The sequence below is a fragment of the Eumetopias jubatus genome, unplaced genomic scaffold (genome assembly GCF_037043125.1).
Source record: "Eumetopias jubatus isolate StellerSeaLion01/CBP00866 unplaced genomic scaffold, mEumJub1_p1.0 scaffold_20, whole genome shotgun sequence".
In the NCBI taxonomy this organism is placed as follows: Eukaryota; Metazoa; Chordata; class Mammalia; order Carnivora; family Otariidae; genus Eumetopias; species Eumetopias jubatus.
Window position 1 is genome coordinate 1,712,593 of NW_028274826.1, and position 18,955 is coordinate 1,731,547.

The 18,955-nt window shown below is 48.9% G+C and overlaps 1 protein-coding gene across 3 annotated transcripts in view; it reads left to right on the forward strand.

Annotated features, from left to right (window-relative positions):
- LOC148162109 (putative phospholipid-transporting ATPase IIB) overlaps positions 1-17,667 on the forward strand; it is a 140,147-nt gene extending 122,480 nt beyond the window's left edge. For all 3 annotated transcript variants that reach the window (XR_015767193.1, XR_015767194.1, XR_015767195.1), the window contains 2 exons: positions 1,224-1,300; positions 15,987-17,667. The gene's annotated coding sequence lies outside the window, so the exon portion shown is untranslated. The remainder of the gene's footprint in view (positions 1-1,223; positions 1,301-15,986) is intronic.
- Positions 17,668-18,955: the final 1,288 nt, after the last annotated feature.

Consider the following 18,955-nt stretch of genomic DNA (forward strand, 5'->3'; position numbering starts at 1 on the left):
TGCAGCTCTGCTGGGCACTGCTCTACAGAGGTCGCATCTGTGCAGTTTGGGCTGCCCTCTGTGCTGGAGGGGCTGCTCTGCTTTCAAGGGGCTCAGGAAATTCAACCACACAGCTCTGCAAGCGGCTCACAATTAAAACAGGGGGAAGAAAGGAAATGCTTATTTTGAAAGAAACTTGTAACCTCTGCAGATGTGACCACTGAGCAGCCCTCTAGCACCTCCCTGTCTTCCTGAACATTCCATGGAGGAAACCGTTCATTATCTAATGCATATAATTTGCAGCTCTCTGTTCATATAAATCCAAGAGATCACTAGGATCACATTTATTCCCTGGGTCCTGACTTACAACGCGCTAAATTTCACACGTTACATTAATGTGACATCAAAGAGTTTTTGTACAATTATTATAGTGAATTCTGCAGTGCTGTTGGTCTCAGTGGGTATTTATGGACGTGATTCTCTTTCTTTAATCATTTCTCATCCTCAGAATTTACGAAAACTAGGAATATAGATTATGCATAGCTACAGTTTAGAAACAGACCTGTTCTGTGGTTTTTAATTTAATATTACAGAGGTGAGTGCCTCTGAGCCTTTGTAATCCAATGGTTGTTCTAGGGGTATTTTAGTATTCTTTTACCTTAAGTTTGATAGGCATACACACTTAGAAAACCAAACTTTGAGGAGACATGAGTAAAAAAGGCTAATAACATCTAAATTCAACATCAAATGTTATTTATGTAATTGTCTCTTACTGTTTTAATTGTATAGGTGCTAAAATGTCAGCGGAGGCTCTTATACCTAGTAGTACTCAAGTCTCGCTCAGGGAAGGTGGTTCAGCTGGTGCGGTCTTGGTTTGAAGGTCCCATGATGCATCTGACCACTTGAGAACACAGCCTCTCTTCACTTACCTGTGGTGTTTGCACACGTGAACCGAGTGATGTCACCCTTTCTCTTGACAGGGAAAAGATTATCAGTACATTTTCTAATGTTGTTGTATATAGGTAAATTTGTATAGCTTAAAAAATCAGTTGAGTTCCTCAAAGCTTATTTTGAAAGTTGAGATTAGACTTTCTTGCCCTCCCAAATCAAATGTGCTGTTAGATAAATTTATATAAAATTAAGTAGTGAATAATATTTTCCATCAAGACAATTGATTAGAAAGTGTTCTCTCTGTGCTTCCCCTTTGAGGCATCTCTGTAAGGACCACTTTCGTGTTTTTGCAGGTACTGTAATAGGTGTTGTCATTTATACTGGAAAAGAGACTCGAAGTGTAATGAACACATCCAATCCACAAAATAAGGTAGGCTAGATTAAGGAGCAGCTGCTTTAATGACTTGATTTTCCCTTTCAGTAAGAAAGTACATGCAGTCCTGAAGAGCTTGTTCATTTTAGCTTAATATAAATCACCTAAAAACAGACTTTCAAAAATGTTGGTGTTTTCAGATGTGAATTCTCTGTATTTATGTAACAGCATGCTCAGACTGAAGAACTTTCTTTTCAGTTTATTTTACAGTTTGCGTTCTTTTTTTTATGTCGATGGCTCATTTTTAAAATAGAATCTACATTAGTATGTTACAGTATTTGATAGTGCGACACTGTTGAACTCATTTAAGTTATTTTCATTTCATAGCATGTTGAAAACAGGTTTTAGTTTTAAAGACTGCTTGATTATATTCCTAAATTGATCATCTTTCTGTTATACTTCTGAAATTGTTTAGGTAGGCAGCATGTGTATGCAAGTTACATAGGAACCAAAAAAAAGTTAGTTTGATATCTCAGTTGCTATTATTTGGTTAATACATTTTGTATGGTCAAGTCACAGAATTTGCCGATGTCCACTTTATGAGAAGCTCTTTTTAACTGTGCATTTTACTCCTTTTTATTTGAAATATAATCTGAGGTGTATCTGAGTAGAACAAAAAAAGTGCTGTCGTGGATTCATACCTTGCTTTCTGAGTAATCAATAGAAAAGGTTGTCTTTTGTAGGAATTTTTATTGCAAAGCAATAGAAATGAAATAATTCTTTGAAAAGATATTTTTAAGGACAAGATGTATTCCATTTTTTCAGCTAAATATTGTTTTAAAAAATAACCCTTCCAACATTAGGAAAGCGTTCCTTACCCTTTGAATGTCCGTGCCTATTTGCAGTGCTTCAGAGTGGTTCTGACACGTTTGCTGGCTGGCAAGTGTCCTCGCCCCCGCCGGGCCACACGGGTCATCCCAGGGAGCTCGATGAAGTAGTGTTCATTAGGACTCCAAATGTCTGTGTGTGACACATTCATATTAGTTTAAATTCTGATTGTGATAACATGGAAAATTATCCCTGTTGATGTCTGTTACAAAACTTGCGCTCATTTGAGGAAATTGAATATACTTCAAGTCCTTATTTTTTCAGTAGAGTTAAATCTATTTAAAAATAAATTATTAAATTATTGACAGATTACATGCATATTTGTGTATGTTTTCTGTGAAGTATAGCAATATTTTTTTTCTTTAGTAAGCAAAACTAGAATGTTCTACCTGTGCATATACAAGTTCTAGGGTATGTTTTGTTTCTTAATCATTTCTAATCGTTTTACTTTTAGGATGACTTTGAGGGTCAATTTTATTTTCAATAGTAAGCTTTAAAATCTGAAAAGTGATCCTGTCATGGAATACAACTCCTGTTTCCTCCCAGCTTACTCTTTGGGGTGGCTTCTTTTCTGTTCCCTCCTGTTGTCTGTCCTCACCTCACTGCTCTCCACACACCTTTGGTTTTGGCTCCATGCTCTTCCCCTTGGGCGTGGACACAGAAGCCGTCGGGTGACCTTTCCCAGGTGTATACCGGAGGTGAAGAACTCCGGCCTGGGGCTTTGCTGCCCGGTCAGCGTCTGGGCATTGCCACTAGCCAGCTCTGTGACCCTGGGCAGATGGCTTAATTCTGTGTCTTACCGCTCAGTACACATTACCCACCATGACTGTCTTCCTCGACAGGGAAGTGTGCATTGGGAATGAGTGCCCAGAAATACTCAGTGCGCCCCTAGCTGTGCGGGCACCCCACCCCACGCTGTCCCGCCAGGGGGCCCGGAGACCTGCTCCTTGCCCATGTCGGCAGCCGTCCTTCCGCTCCCCTCCTCTTCCTCCGTCCCTCCTTTAAAACCAAACAAAACCTCTAAATGTCCTTGGTGCTAACACAGCACACCTCTAATAGGAAGGGCATCTCTGACTTTTTGCAGAACTGGATTCAGAACCCTGCTCTGCCACGTGTCAGCCTCACAGGTGGAGCAAACGTGCTCTTCCATGGCCGGCACCTTCCTGGTGCTCCATCAGCTCCAGGTGGAAGTCTTTGTACCTGTGATGGCTGAGGCCCAGGCAGAGCGCCAACACATGGCAGGTGCTGTTTGAAGCACCCGGTACGTAACGTCGTGAATCTGCGTGACCACCCTCGGAGGAAATGGTGGCAGCTGGTTTTGGAGCAGGGACGTTGTGGTGCAGTCACCGTGGTGCTTCTCCCTGAAAGCGCTGCGGGTCAGAATGCGTCAGCTTGAGAGGAAGCGCTTTTGTAAATTAAGGAATGCTCCTAGGAGAAGAATAAAATCTCTAAATTTGCGTATGTTATTAAATATTTCTAAGTGTCAAATGCCAGATTTATAAGAAAAAAATTCAGGAAACATGAGCATGCTACAGTGGGCAAAAAGTAACGGATGTAATTTATCTAGGGGAAGGACTGATACATGTTGAATGAAAAGATGATGGGATCTATTCAGATCCCTAAAGAGAGAAAGGAAGACATCATGTAAAGATGACCTCTCAGTGTTCTTGCAGTGGCTTACTAAACCAGCCAACGTTTGGCCTTCAGAGAAGGCCACCCGAAACACAAAGGAAACATCTCAGAGGGAAGTCAGACCATTTCCGAGTTTCTCTTCTTTAGGGAAGCGCACTGTTCCTCAGACTCCGTTCTGTGTGCACGCAGGGCAGTGACAGACACAGTGCTCCGGTGAGATTTCGCTGTGGTGCTCACGACAGCAGAGTAATTGGGGCTGGAAATACGTACTTACGAAAGAGTCCTGTCTCTGAGTCATGCTGTGACACACATGGCCCTGAAAACCACAGTGGCTTACTACAGCAAAGACCGCTTTCCTCCTCAGTATGGGTCTGACACGTTGGCAGGTGCTCTGCTCATCGTGGTCCCTCGGGGAGCCCTCCTGGACACGTGCTTCCAGGACCACTGGGTACGAAGACACAGACGGGGCGGGTTACATACCAAGTGGCTCAGGTCACCTTTCCTTGGCCAGAGCAAGGAATGGCCCTCACAAAAGGTGAGTGGGTCACGGGGGTAGAGGCCAACCCCCAGTGCAGAAGGAGAGGAAGGGGACTACTTAATAACTTAGGACCACTGGCTACCCCAGCGTGGTCCTAGAGGAGCGCTCCCAGGCCTTTTATGTACAGTAAGAGCCAGAACGAGACAGGAACCTCGTCAAACCTCCTAGTGCTGGCAGTGAAGGGTTGAAGTGGCAGAAGAGCGGCCAGGGAGGAAGAGGCTGAAGGAGGAAGGCACTCGTAGCAGTGGGTGGAGGTCCACAGCGTGCCGGCGCTCTGGAGGTCGTTGGGGAGAAAAATGAAAAGAGACGAGTAGATTTAGCAACAGGAGAATCATTGTCTTTGATTTGTTCCGGGGGAATCAGATGCAAAGGCAGCAGGAAGGTCGGGGATGAGGGGAAGGACAGCGGGGCCGAGGGTTGGGAGGGAGCCCGAAGCACCAGGACAGCAGCAGGGATGCGGGCAGAGGGCTTTATTGATTTTGTTTGTTTCTGGTTGAGAAAATTGTAAAATTATTCATGCTTTCCATAAAAGAAGAGAGGGCCCTAGTTTATAAAGGAGAAGCTGCAGTCTATGGAAGAACGCGTTCCACGGTCATCCCGCAGTCACTTCAGGTCACCAAAGAGAAGATTCTGTGGTCCCTGGGGGAAGAGCTGCTGTGTGCAGTAGGGCGTGGCTCCATGGCTCTGGACACATGTGGACGGTCCTCAGTCCGTCAGCCGGTGTGTCCTTGCTGTCGCTCCGTAGTGCCTTTATTCCCTGCCTTCCCGTAGCGTGCGGAGGAGGGCCCTGCTCATTTGTGAAACGTCTGTGCGCTTCTGGGATGGAGGCACTGCGGGAAGAGAGCAGTGCTGACAGGTGGGGGAGAAGCCAGTGATAACAGTCATTCAGGTGGGGCGAGGGATGCACAGCATGGCCGGAGTTGGAGAGGATTCGCCAAACGATTCAGCCTCATCAGTTCTTGAGTGATGGAAGGACCCAACAGCTGCTGGGATTCTTAAGTTTGTAATGGAGCCAGTAAGGAGTGTGTGGCTTTCTCAGGCCGATGTTCAAGAGCCCCAGAGCAGAAGCAGAGACGGGCGGAGAAATGGCCGGTCCAGAGTGACAGGTGGTGGGGCAGGCGAGTCGGGGAACTTGCACAGTCGCAGGTGCACACAGTTGGCGGTACTCAACATCATGGCCCGCTCGTAGGGCCCCTGTTCCCCTTGGTGGAGTCGTTGGTGAGGACTGTCGCACAGAGCCCTGTCTCCCCCTGGGAAAAGCGCCAGCCGTCCCCACGGGTCAGGGGATGTGCGTGTGACTTCCCTGTGGAGGCCGGAGGTGCTCATGCACCAGCATTTGTCCCTTTCAGAATACCCTTCCAGAGCTGAGGAGAGGGATGTTCGCCATTGAACCAGTGTTGCTCGTTGCTTCATAAAACCTGTTTTTAAACTTGTCCTTCTGCCCATCCCATTTCCCAAGCCTTAATTTGGGCCTTTTTCCTTTTGTCTTCATTTTGTCTGTTCCGTTCTTCTCTAGCTGCTTGTCAGAAAGAAAACATCCAACGGGCGCCTGGGTGGCTCAGTTGGTTAAGCAACTGCCTTCGGCTCAGGTCATGATCCCAGGGTCCTGGGATCAAGCCCCGCATCGGGCTCCCTGCTCGGCGGGAAGCCTGCTTCTCCCTCTCCCACTCCCCCTGCTTGTGTTCCCTCTCTCTCTGTCTCTCTGTCAATTAAATAAATAAAATCTTTAAAAAAAAAAAAAAAGAAAACATCCAACAGAAAAATGAGGAGAAAAATGTGATCACTTGCCTCATCTTCTGCTGTGGCCACAGATGCCTGCACTCTACCCCAGGCATGCATTTTAAGAAACAGAGAAGGCAGTTTCTCTACCTGCTGCCTTAGCCACTTGTCTTACTCTGCGGCACCTCCCTATCCACACGGCCTTGTCTCGTGGCCCAGCTGAGTGGCCCTGGGCTGGTGACATCAGTGTTACCTCTGCCTGCACAGAGACTGCCCCGGGGTGTCCCTCCTAGACCTCCTGAATTGGAGATTGGGGGTGCAGCCAGCCCTGAGGGCTGGGACCCATACTGATAACTGAGAGCCACCGCCTCCTCAGTGGCCACGACAATCTGAGATGGAAAGAGAATTCGTAGGCAGGTGAACTAAGCTGCAGCCAGATTCATCACTGACAGATGAGCCATGTTAGTTCACCCTTTCAGAGTGGTCCTTGGAATCTAAGTTGATCCTTTTATAGAATCAGAATATACAGCTTTAAGGTTATTACAAGGGTTTATCGGAGTACTCTTTAAAATGTAGCACGTTTTATCTAGTTGTGTCGATTAATACCAAAGTCTATGATGTTGTTCGATGGAGGAGAGTTCTGAGATATAGACCAGTTCTCGAGGCTCTTTTTCAGGACAAAAATGCATGCCTCCAGGACTCCCAACAGGCGCAAGGCAGGGACATGGGGTCTACCCAGTCTGAAATTGTTATCTTAAAACTTCAAACAAACCAAAAGTTTTTATTACTAAGGAGTTACTTTTATAATAATATTTGGTGAAAGCTTAAATTATAAGGAATACAACTTGAGTAATGGACTGTTGTATAAAGCCTAGCTTGAGATATATTTAATAAGATGATACTTGATTACATTTAAGAGGGAAAATTCTTACAGGAGGTGAAGAAAAATCAGTTGTGACAGGCTGCCATTTTCATGCCATTCATAATAATAAGTTGCTCAGAGCAAGAGCATCAGGGATGAAATGGTAATACAGATTGCTTCAGGCAGTTATTGTAATCCCTTGGGCATATTGATTTGTGTTTCTAATAAAAAGATGCTTTCAGATGTCTCACTGACAGACAGGTGATATGTGCCATTATGTGAATTAGAGCTACTTCTTGTTCTCTGAATTATCGTAAAGGCATTTTCAGATAACAGAACAAAATAGAATCATCTATGCTGTACTTTGTAGGTTGAAATATCAAGGCTGTGTTGGAGAATAGCTTTTTTATTTTAAAAAGGACAGTTTATTAATAGTTTAAAAGTTGTATTGACTTGTATTAAGATGTTACCATAGAATAACTTCCTTCTCTTTTTTCTTGTGGTTTCTTGTGTGCAATCATAGTACCCCTTAATTTTTCTAATAGTTGTCTTCTTGAGTAATAAAATATCCCTGGGTTTAAATATCTGTTTAGAAACGTGATCGTGTGCCTCGCGCACGTACTGTGCGCTGTAGAATACGGCAACTGTAAATAACGAGACTTCAGGAATGCTGTATTTGGATAACTGTTATTAATATTAACAAATCATAGTGTTTGAAAGCCTCATCAGGAAAAGATCAACAAGAGAAACAAGCCTACAATAACGTGGTTCAGCGGCATGCCCACAGGACCCAGGGTGGCTCTAGGGGTTAGGGCCCCACATACCCCGCCTTTGCTGCACTTGTGTGACTGCACACTTTCATATTGCAGCTGCTCACAATGAAAAGTTGTGTTTCTTCATCAGCATTGTGAATGTAAATAAACTTACAATTTCAGGAAAGCAATAAAGAGGCAAAATGCTAAAGGGTTAAAAAGCAATCCTAATGATAACATCTGGGACATAATGCTCTATCAGAGTATGCAGCAAATATCTACACCAGAAAGCCGGGATTTAGTCCCTAAGTTCCTTTTAAGTATGAATTTGATTATAAAGCAGGTGTTCTAAATAGGAACAGGAGCGTATTTGTTATTTAAATACTTTGTATCACTAAAAAGCCTTAGTTTTACATAAAGTTCTGAATGAGGAGCGCTTACTAATCATTTGTCGAAAACTACTTGATAGTATTTTATCATTTCTGAGCAGTATAGTTAAATTCTTTATAACCAAAGTCATAACAAAGAAGTACAGGGGCACCTGGGTGGCTCAGTTGGTTCAGCGTCTGACTCTTGATTTCGGCTCAGGTGGTGATCTCAGAGTCCTGGGATCCAGCCCCGAGGAGGGCTCCACGCTCAGCAGGGAGTCTGCTTAGGATCCTCTCTCTCCTTCTCCCTCAGCTCCCCCACCTAGTGCCCGCTTCCTCTGTCTCTCTAAATAAGTAAATAAATCTTAAAAGAACGAAAGAAGTATAGTTTATTCAAGAAGCAAATATTTTCATAATTGTCTTTGTTTTTTGAAATCCTTGTTTCCTTACTCCGAGCCTATAAAAACTTAGAAATTTGTGGAAGTTGTGATGCCTTTCGATCACAATGTTTCCATCTTTTATGAGCTCACAAAACTGAGTACTTACCATCATCAGATAATCCTGAAGCCTTTTTTGGTGGAAGCCATTTTGGACAGGTGAGAAATGGGATCTGGAATATCTAGTAGAACCGAGAGTAAGGAGTAAGACCAGTTTTAAAACTTGGGACAGGAACTGAAGGAAGGTGGAGTGTGTGGGTGACGATGGTATGAGTGGAGACTGGGAAGGGGGGTAATGAGGTTTTCCTGTTGCTTTGAGATTCCCAGAGTCATGTCTTCTTCCCAAGAGGGCTGTGGTGGGTCTGAGTGGTACAGACCCACAGTGCAACTGTGCACACGGGGGCCTTCCTCAGGATCAGGAACAGGTTGTGTGCACGGTGTGGGTTCAGAAGCAGACTTTCCTGGGGGTAAATTCCAAGCCAGGCCAGCTAGAAGGGAAGGCCACATGGGCTCCTTACTGTGTCCTGGGAAGGCCTACTGTGCAGCGCGTTCGGCCCCTACGTTGGCTCCTCCTCGTTAGAGAGAGAAGCTGGTCCTCGGTGGGGACATGGACTAGCCAGCACTTGGCAGGCCGTGCAGGGTGCTTGTCCTGGGGGCTGAGGTCTCGGTGGGTTTGGAGGCCCGCTGGCTCCTTGTGCAGGGCGCCTCCAGCTTGCTGCCCGGGCCCCAAGCCTGTCCCCCGGAGAGCTGGCCCCACGCTGGCCACCATGACCGTGTCAGACCTCTGGCATAGCGCCCAGCACGTGTGCTGAATGATTAGATAGTTTTACTAAGGAGCTGATTGTCTTTTTTCCCCTCCATAGTTAATTTTTTCTAAGCGACAATTGTTTTAAAAATATTCCTCAGAAACAAATCTTAAAACATCTGGTTTCAACTTAATTGTCTTCTCATACTTCTGAAAATATATTCTGAATGCTACCGTTTTTTAAAAAATTTGAGTTGTCGTTAGAGTAGCAACTGTACCAAAGTTTCTTTTTTAAAACTGCATTAACTAAAACGTGTGTATGATAAATTTAACGTGAAATTAAATAGCTTTCTTTTCTCCTATGTAATTAGCGGTGTCAGCTAATAATTACCTTTTGTAAAACTTTAAAATATATCGTGTGTGTGTCTGTGTGTGTGTGAGCTTTCCCACTGTGATGAACTGTTGATTGCCTGGGATTTCTTTCTGAGGGCCAGTCATCCACAGCAAGCATCTCTGAGTCTTGTTTTTAAACTGTGTAATACCATCAAAATCAAAACTTTTTTGAGGCCTTGAGTCACAATGACATTTTTGAACACAGTGAGGACACAGAAACTTCTGTGGGATAAGTTACACATCAGACAGTCCTTTTTTTTTTTTTTTTTTTTTGGTTTCAGTATAAATTGAAATCAACATGCCAGGGTATTTCTTCATAGTATTTTCTAGAGGCAATAGGAAAAGTTTTGAGCGAGCCCAAAACATACTGGTTAAAGGTTAATTAGTTCCTTCCTCCAGTGAACAGAGCCTCCAGTGGCAAAGCTTTAGCAAAGATCAGTGAAATACTTACTGTTTGATGTTTTTAAATTCTGGTGGGAGGAGCGCTGCGCGGGGCTGGGGGGATTGGCTCAGAAGGAAGGTGGTCCTGAGGTCACAGGGGACAGGGATGCACGGGGCCCGCTGGGTGTTTCACGTAGTGTAAAAACCCCCATCCTAGTGATCATGTGAGCTTGGTCCTGATGCAGGTTAGTTAATAACTGAGGCCGGGTTAGTTCGTGCAGTGGGCTGGCTGAGTGAGCTGTTTGGTTGGTTGATTTGAATTTGTGCTGAAATGAGGCCGAGATTGAGAGGGCCCTTCAGAAGAGCACTGTCTTGTGTTACTCTCACCCTGAAGAAGGAGGGCCGCTGGCAAATGACAGGCAGACCCACAGTGACCCCGAGGTGCCGCCAGTGCCGCTCGGGGGCTTCGTGTCAGCCTGGGCACCTGTGTTAATTGGCTCTTTTACTCCATTAAAACTTCTAAATTTTTAAACAACCAAGACATTATTATAGACAGAACTATAACATTACATTCTGATTATGAATCTTATTTTTTGAAGCACATCTAGTTCACAAAAATTACTTTCAGAAGAGAGGAGAATTGTTTGGAATGCAAAGTTTGTACAAGTTTTCACCCTGATAATTTAGGGATTTAAAATGATCTATTTTATACAGATGCACAGCAGTGTGGGTATTAACTTTGAAAATACAGTTACTGCCTAAGCTGCAAATCACTGTTTCCGCAGCGGCTCCTCTGGCAGGAGACGGGGTCGTAAAAACTCCGGTGAATTGAAGATGTGCGCGCTGTGTGAGAGGGTGGCGTACCTGTGGGCTGGTGGCTGGAGCGCCAGGCTCTCATCGTCGTCTTCCCTTGCACCTGCGCCCTCCAGCCTCCCCATCCCCTCCCATGCGGCTAGCCTCCCCCATCCCCCCCATGGTTACCAGCGCCCACTCCCGTCTGGGGCGCCCCTCCGCCCATCAGGGTTTCCCATACTTCTGGGATGGCACCCCATCCAGGCAGTGCTGCCATTCCCTCACCTGCACAGCTCAGACAGCTGCAGTCCTGTTCTCTTGGCATCACACATGCTCACAAAGTGCAGATTGGTTGAGGTTAGTTTCCTGCTCAGAGCCATTCCTGGGGTCCCTATTTCTTTTTCTCTTTTCTTTTTATTAGCATATAATGTATTATTTGTTTCAGGGACACAGGTCTGTGATTCATCAGTCTTACACAATTCACAGTGCTCACCATAGCACATACCCTCCCCAATGTCCATCACGCAGCCACCCCATCCCTCCCACCCCCCACCACTCCAGCAACCCTCAGTTTGTTTCCTGAGATTAAGAATTCCTCATATCAGTGAGGTCCTATGATACATGTCTTTCTCTGATTGACTTATAAGTTTCTTTTCTTTTTTTTTTTTTTAAAGATTTTATTTATTTATTTGAGAGAGAGAGAATGAGAGATAGAGAGCATGAGAGGGAAGAGGGTCAGAGGGAGAAGCAGACTCCCTGCTGAGCAGGGAGCCCGACGCGGGACTTGATCCCAGGCCTCCAGGATCATGACCTGAGCCGAAGGCAGTCGCTTAACCAACTGAGCCACCCAGGCACCCTCTCTGATTGCCTTAGTTCACTCAGCATAACATCCTCCAGTTCCATCCACGTCATTGCAAATGGCAAGATCTCATTCCCTTTGATGGCTGCATAATATTCCATCGTGTATATATACCACATCTTCTTTATCCATTCATCTGTTGATGGACGTCTTGGCTCTTTCCACAGTTTGGCTGTTGTGGACATTGCTGCTATAAACATTGGGGTGCACGTACCCCTTCGGATCCCTACATTTGTATCTTTGTGGTAAATACCCAGTAGTTCTCTGTAGAGTTTTGTACACCTTTTGTTTGGTTTATTTTTAGGTAGTTAGATTTTGTTGATGCTGTTTCATTTGTTACCTCTTAAAATTTCATTTTCTATTTATTGCCATATAAAAATATAGTTGCAGTGAAGCCTTTTATTCCCAAATTGGTTTCCCATTAAAAATATTAAATGCATACTTTGCATTTTAATTACAGATCCCAGTCAGATGTTGAGCACTGTCATCTCAAGAATTTACCCTGTCTTGGGGCGCCTGGGGGGCTCAGTCAGTCAAGCGACCGCCTCTTGATTTTGGCTCAGGTCATGATCTCAGGTTGTCCCGTTTAACATTCTCTCTCTCTGCCCCACCCCTCTAAGAAAAAATATTTACCCTGTTTGGCCAGCTGATAGTTTCTTAAATGAGAAACTTGGTGACTTGTAGCACAAGACTTCACTGCTGTTGGTCAGGTGCTGAGGCCGCCTCAGGGCCCTGGGGAAGCTATTTCCTGTCTGTGTGAGGGAGGCAGATGGTGGGTCCCTGATGTGTCGGTGCAGAGGCTCACAGAAACACTGGAAGAGAAAGCACAGTGATTTGTCAGTTTGGGCTGCTGATGTGCAAGACCATAGTGCAGGATGACCCTGAACACGTCGGTCCCGCCATTTTTATTCCAACTCCGTACACTCCCATGTGTGTTCGGAGCAATGGGGTGTCGCTTTGAAGATGCTTGCCAAAGTCCAGATCTTACTTTTCACTCATGGAATCGGCCAGGCCAGAGCCAGCTCCTTAGTAGTTGTGGGCGCAGCCTGCCCCTGACCGTCCTGACCGGTCCTGAGTCACTCTTCTGCCCCTACCCCACTCACGATCTCTGTGTGGACAGGCTGTGAAATTCACTTCTGTCTTCTTCCTCCGCTGTTGAGATGGTGATGTGTGTGACCAGTGGCTGAGGGGCCGGAGCCGACATGACCTCCTGTTGGAGAAAGCTATTCCAATGATTGGATTTCAAAAGGGGGAAAGATCTGCAGCCTCCAAGTGAGCTATTCTGTAACAGTGTTTTTGCTTGGATTGAAAGAAATGAGACCAAATGAGAAGTAGATACTTCATCATGACATTAGAACAAGAATGATGGTGGTTGGCTGCCGTGAGCGGTTCTCCTGTTCCAGCTGTGGGCCAGACTGCAGAGGTTCCAGGGCCGCACCCCAGGCCGGCAGCCTGAGTCGTTCATGCAGAGGGCTCACCGTGGAGAGGGTGCCTTTCAGCCAGAGACCCCAGCGGGCCCAGATGCATCTCGCCTTGAAAGAGCTTCCAAGGGCCACACTGGGCGGTGCGTGGGGCCAGCGGCCTGGCGGTGCTGAGTTGGCCTGGCTGAGAGGCGAGGCTCTGCCCGCGTGCCCGCCAGTACTCCGTGTGTCTCTCCTGCCCACAGTCCGTCACTAGTTGTGCATCTAGAGAGGAAAAAAAGATGGCGAATTTGCACACAGGCCAGATGACATCGTGGCACTTCACGCGGACGTTGTGCACGCAGCCCTGTGCACGTGGACCATTCTCGTGGAGTGGGGCCCCAGGATGAAGCGTGAGCCCCTGAGCTCTGGGAAGACACGTGAGCTAAAGCCTGCCTGAGGCCTGTTGTCCTCGTGACAGGCAGGTGGGAAGATGGGCTGTGCCGCCGTGGATTATGGGTACTTAAAAATAGTCTGGGAAGAATTAATTCGTTTAAATTCTAGTCATTATGGTGCCATTTCCTACCATCATGCCATACTTATTTTGAAAGGAAATTGAAGAAAAATTAGCTTACCTGCGGTGGATCATTGTTTAAGAGAAATCTGATGACCAACACTCACTTCAGGCAATTCACAGCAGCTTCTTCTATAGTTTAAAATGCTCTTCATGTAAGTTATATGATTATCCTTTGGGAGGAATATGTGTCTCACCTTGCTGTTTTCTTGAGAGCATGGTTTTGTAAGGACAGTTAATCATCCGTCAAGTATCAAGGCTCTGAGAGATGCTGAAGGACACAGAGGAGTGTAGAGTGCATCTCTGGGAGTCCTTCAGGACTGCATTTCCACGTGCCCCCACCCTGGCTCTTTGAGGACACCTTCCTGCCCGACCCAGAACCTCAGGGCTCCACACACACCGCCCCGTCCCTGCTTGGAACTCGGTGGAACCCACTTAAGAGTGTGGGAAGGAAGGCTTGAGGTAGAACAGGCAGGTACCGTGGGGTTATTTGTCCTTTGATGACTTTGCTGGATAAAAGACTTGCCTTTGTTGACTGTTTACTTTCTTGGTCGTTGGTTTTGGTCAGTCGTTTGATTTAGTCTGTTCTGCTTTCCCCAAAGTAGTTGGTGCCATGTCAGCAAGTTTTAGCACATTTAGATAAAAACAGTGGAGAAAAACATTTTGATAAGCAAAATTTGACCAGTCTTTATTTTATGGACCTTGTGGAAGTATGTGTAGTTAAAGGGAAGTGCTACCAGAGATCTGATTATGGGGATGAGTAGTCCCAGGGAGCATCCACAGCTGGGCTGTGTCTGGCCCAGGAGGCCAGACTGGAGGAGGAGACCGAAGCTCCCGGGAGGTCAGCCACAAGTGCTGACCTCTGATGGAGTTAGGAAGATCCACCAACGGGAATCACGCGGCAGCCCTTGGGGAAGGCCGTTGGGTGGGAAATGGCTAAGGTCATCAGAGGTCTGAAATTAATCAGACCAGAAATGAAAACTCTTTTATGTTAATTATTAGTGTGGAATTACTCTTGTTAAAGTAAATCAGTTACTTATGCATTTATGTTTTGTTTGCCTGGAGCACTTTTGCCTGCATCTTTTTTCATGTAGAATGTAGCCTGACGGACTCCAGTATTGAACTAGCTCACGGTGGGTCCGTCCCCCAGTCAAAATGCACGGCCTCTCGGAAATCATACTGCCCCTTGTCTCCTCACATCTGGCCTGGGTGTTCTGTCATATTTTTGAGCACCAAGGCTTGATAGACGACGATCTCTGAGATTCTGAGACTCTTCTCAGATCGCCAAGGAGCCGCAACCCCGTACCCTCTTTGTGATCCGTGGCGTGTGTTCTCCAGGAGCAGCCGAGGTGCCGAGGAGCTTTCAGTGCAGATCCACTCGGCCATGGCTGTTCCCGGCTTCAGCCATAAACAGCCCTCATCCAGAGTGAGAACCTGTTGAGTGAACCTGATTTCTTACGTAGGATACCAAAAGCACAAACAATAAAAGAAAAACTAATGTAGCTCCCCATTCATATCTCTCAGGTCACCTCCTCACCTGGTGTCCACCCAGCACCAGGCCTCCTGGTACTTATCAAATCTTTAAAAATATCGGTGGAATGAATAAATAAACAGATGAAGGGATGTAGGGAATCTGAGAATGGGGACTGTTTGCCAGGTTTCTCAAAAGCCCTGAACTCTATGTTCAGGTCTGCATGGGGTCAGTCATGGGCTAGATGTTGCTGGAACCACAGTGTATGGAGACCAAGGACAGAGCCCCTGCTCCTCAAGAGTCCCAGAGCAGGTAGAGCACTGGTCCCCGTAGCCTGAGGTCAACCTAGACAGCAGAGTACGCTGGGAAATGGGGTCCGGGAGAAAACGATCAAGAAAGAATTCTTGAGATGTGTTTAGCTCAAAAAGGGTAGATTTATTAAAGCACGGGGGTAGGACCCGAGGGTAGAGAGAGCTGCACTGGGGTCATGAGGAGACACTGATCCTATACTTTCAAGTTAGGGGGTGTAATGGATACTGCTAAGTCTCCAAGGAATTTGGAAGCAAGGTTTCCAGGACCCCAAGGGGCTAGCTGCTGTTAGGAAAACGTCACTTACTCCCACCCAGTAAAACCTTAGTCGTGAGACTCTCCAGATGTATATCAACGGTCATATGCTTGGGGGATGATGGCTAACACATATTGTGGGGGCGCAGAGATAAAGGAAGTTTCCAAGGGGATTTTTACAGGATCCTGGAGGTCAGGCTAATGTCAAACTAAGGCTGTCTTCTGCCTCCAGCAAGTGTGAACATTGGGGCAGTTAAACTCCCAGGGGAAGGTCACGCTGCCTGTCTCAAGGACTTGTCTATGGGCTGTGAACTGTAAGGAAGTTTGATTTTTCTTTTCCCTGTTTCTTTTGCCTTTGTGTTCCACAGCAAGTACCAGAGGCCTGAGGGACAGCCCGTGGGGGGACACGTGCGTTGTTGCCTTGACAGGAGCGCCGGATCCGCAGGTGTCTACATGGGTCACAACTTACTAAGCTGCACGCTTCGTGTGTGGTTTATTGTATCAATGTTGTGAAAGAATATTTCAAGGAAAAAAGGAACAAACTATGATAAAGGAGGCTGAGAGCAGAACCAGGAAGGACGGGCTGCTGCTGAAGAGACCTGGATCCCAGGCTCCGGTCTGGCCCTTCCTGCCTTATGACCCGGGAGGGCGACCCTGATCTCCCTAAGCCAGTTTTGCACCAGTGAAATGAGAAGCACACTCACCACCCGGCTTTCCTGAAGGTCAGTGACAGGAGCAGAGCCCGGGCTGACAGTAAGCAGGGACGACTCGGGAGTGATTTGGGGGACAGCGAGCCTGAGCACACATCCCACAACAGCTCTTTCCAGAGACTCCAGGCCGCGGCCTCCTCCCCCAACCTCGGTGACGCCTCTGTTCTACCTTAACCCCCCAAACACTTGCCTGCCCTAGGACGCAGGTGCACACAGTCTGGAAGTTAGCGCACCGCGAGCCCCGGGGCCCCTGCGCCTGGGCCACAGGAGGGCTGTCCCCACCTGAGCCCGCGTTCTCCCGTGTTCTGCGCCCAGGGTTGAGTCCTGGGGGCGGCCCCCACTGCGCCCGCTCGCCGGCTCCCCACCCCAGCCCAGGCCGCACAGCCCTTCGCCCAGCCCCGAGCACCCCAGTGCAGAGAGAGCCCGAAGCGGGTGCACAGGGGGCGTTGGCAGGACCGGGGAACTCTGCGGGACCAGGACCGCTGACCCCAGGGGCGCCCGCGGCTTCCCGGTCTCCCGGCTCCCAGCACACCGGTCCCAGGAAGCTCCGGACCTCCCGTTGCACCCTGCGGATGGGGGCGCCCCCTGCAGGCCCTCGGGCGCGCTGCTCGTCGTCCCTGCCGCGGCCCCTCCTGCCAGGGGACCCGGGGACCGCCCCTCAGCGGCCTGACTCTGGGGCAGTTCAGCCATGGCCCCGGGTCCCGCGGAGACCTCCTCGCGTACTCTTGGCGCTGCCTGCACCCCAGCCCCTCCGCGAACTTGCGACCTTGCGCCGCGGCTTCCCGGGGTCGGACTGGGACGGCTCCGGGGGACCCGACTCCCCAACGCCCGATGGAGCGAGGGGAGCGAGAACCAGGGTCCGGAGAGGAAATCTCTGGGGGCCTGAGGACCCCGCCGGGTGGAGAGACGGGGTTTCCGGGACCTGCCCGTGAGCACCAGCCTGGGTCCCCAGTCCCGCTCCCCAAGCCGGGTCCCCTGCTCGGCCAGCCCAACGTCCGGACGGAACCCGGGCCCGGACAGAGCCGCGGCCCCGCCCGGAGCAGCAGGAGGCCCTGGCAGCCTGGCCACCCCGCCCAAGGTGGAGCACCTCATTCACCGCCTTGGCCCCGGGGTCCCTTCGCCCCCTGCTGGAAGCTGGCTGAGCGCTCCTTGGTGCCACCAGGGCTGTGCCCTAGGATGGCTGGGCCGCCACACTGCGTCCCCGCCAGGGGGGCTGGAAGGGACATTCTGAGGGCCGGCGGGATGCCCGCGATAGCCCCCTCCTCTCCAGCTAGTACATGGCCGGCCACGTGGCAGAGGTTTCTTTCTAGTCAGCAGGGCACCTGCCATAGGTGCTAGCGTGCTCCTCCTTCCACGGGTGAGGAAGCTGAGACTCAGGGAGGGAAGCACCCCTGAGGGTGGAATCACCTGCCCTCCTGCCTCGCTCAGTCCTGGAATTCCTATTCCTTACTCCCCCCCCCCCACTCAGTTCACCCAGGTTCTTTCCGCTCAGAATGTCACCTCCCCTCCGCTCCATCAGGGAGCAGTGTCCCCCAGAAGCCCAGTATCCTCGGCTCGATGCTCCTCTTGCTCACTCTTAGGGTCCTCCATCAGCCCCTCACCCCTTCCCGTCTCCAGGCAGATGATGACATTTCCCCTGGCTTTGGCCCTGCTGACCTCAGGGTGGCACATCACTAAAGCGCTCAGATTCTGTAGAGACACCTGCACACAGCCTCAGCTGATCTGCGCTGTGTCCTCAGCCCCACCCCACCTTCCCAGGCTCCGAGGTGAGAAGGGGAAATACAAATGCAGCCCTCCAGCGCTGGCTCCCGAGGGAAACTGGGACACCAACGTGACTCAGACACAGTGGGACAGGGTCGCTGGTCATCTGGAGGGTGTGGTGGCAAGCAGAAGCTGAGGACACTGTGCTCCAAGACGGATGGCCGCCTTGCACACACCAGCCCAGGCTCGAGAAGACTGCTGAAGAGCTCGCTCAGCGTGGACACATCAGAGGGAATTAAAGGACATTCCGCACCCGTGTCTCCGACGAGGATTTAAGAAGAGTCCACTACAATGAGGGCTCCTAGACGAGACGCTAAAATATCTGGACGACACCCAAGAGTGATCCCAGACCTGGAAACAAAGACCCCAAAGTCTCATTGCACGAGGAATAAACAATGGAGTTTTCATCAGAATTGTGCTGAGCTGAACAGCGGTGCCCAGTGGCTGCCGGAGGTGGCCACAGGAGTGCCGCTCCCGTCCACCCGAAGGCTCACAAGCCAGGGCTGGTTCTTCTGAGGCTGGGATGGAGACTGCCGCTTCCTCTGCCCCGGCACCTGGTGGTTTGCTGGTGGCCATGGGTGCTCCTCGAGGGCTGGTGCGTCCCCCAAAACTGCCCCCATCTCTGCAGGCCATCCTCCCTGTGTGCCCGTCTGGCCCTTCCTGAGCAGGTGAGAGATCCCAGAACACAACACACAAGATCGGGGAAGAGTGTCTGGAGAGAGTGCAAAACAACGGCAGGTCTGACTCACGCCGGGTGGAGCAGGAGGGGTCAGGGAGGGCTTCTCGGAGGAAGGGACATTCAGAAGAGAGCTGAAGCACAGAGGTAGTTAGGGAAGTTGGGTGGGCTTCCGCGGAAGAGGAGACCA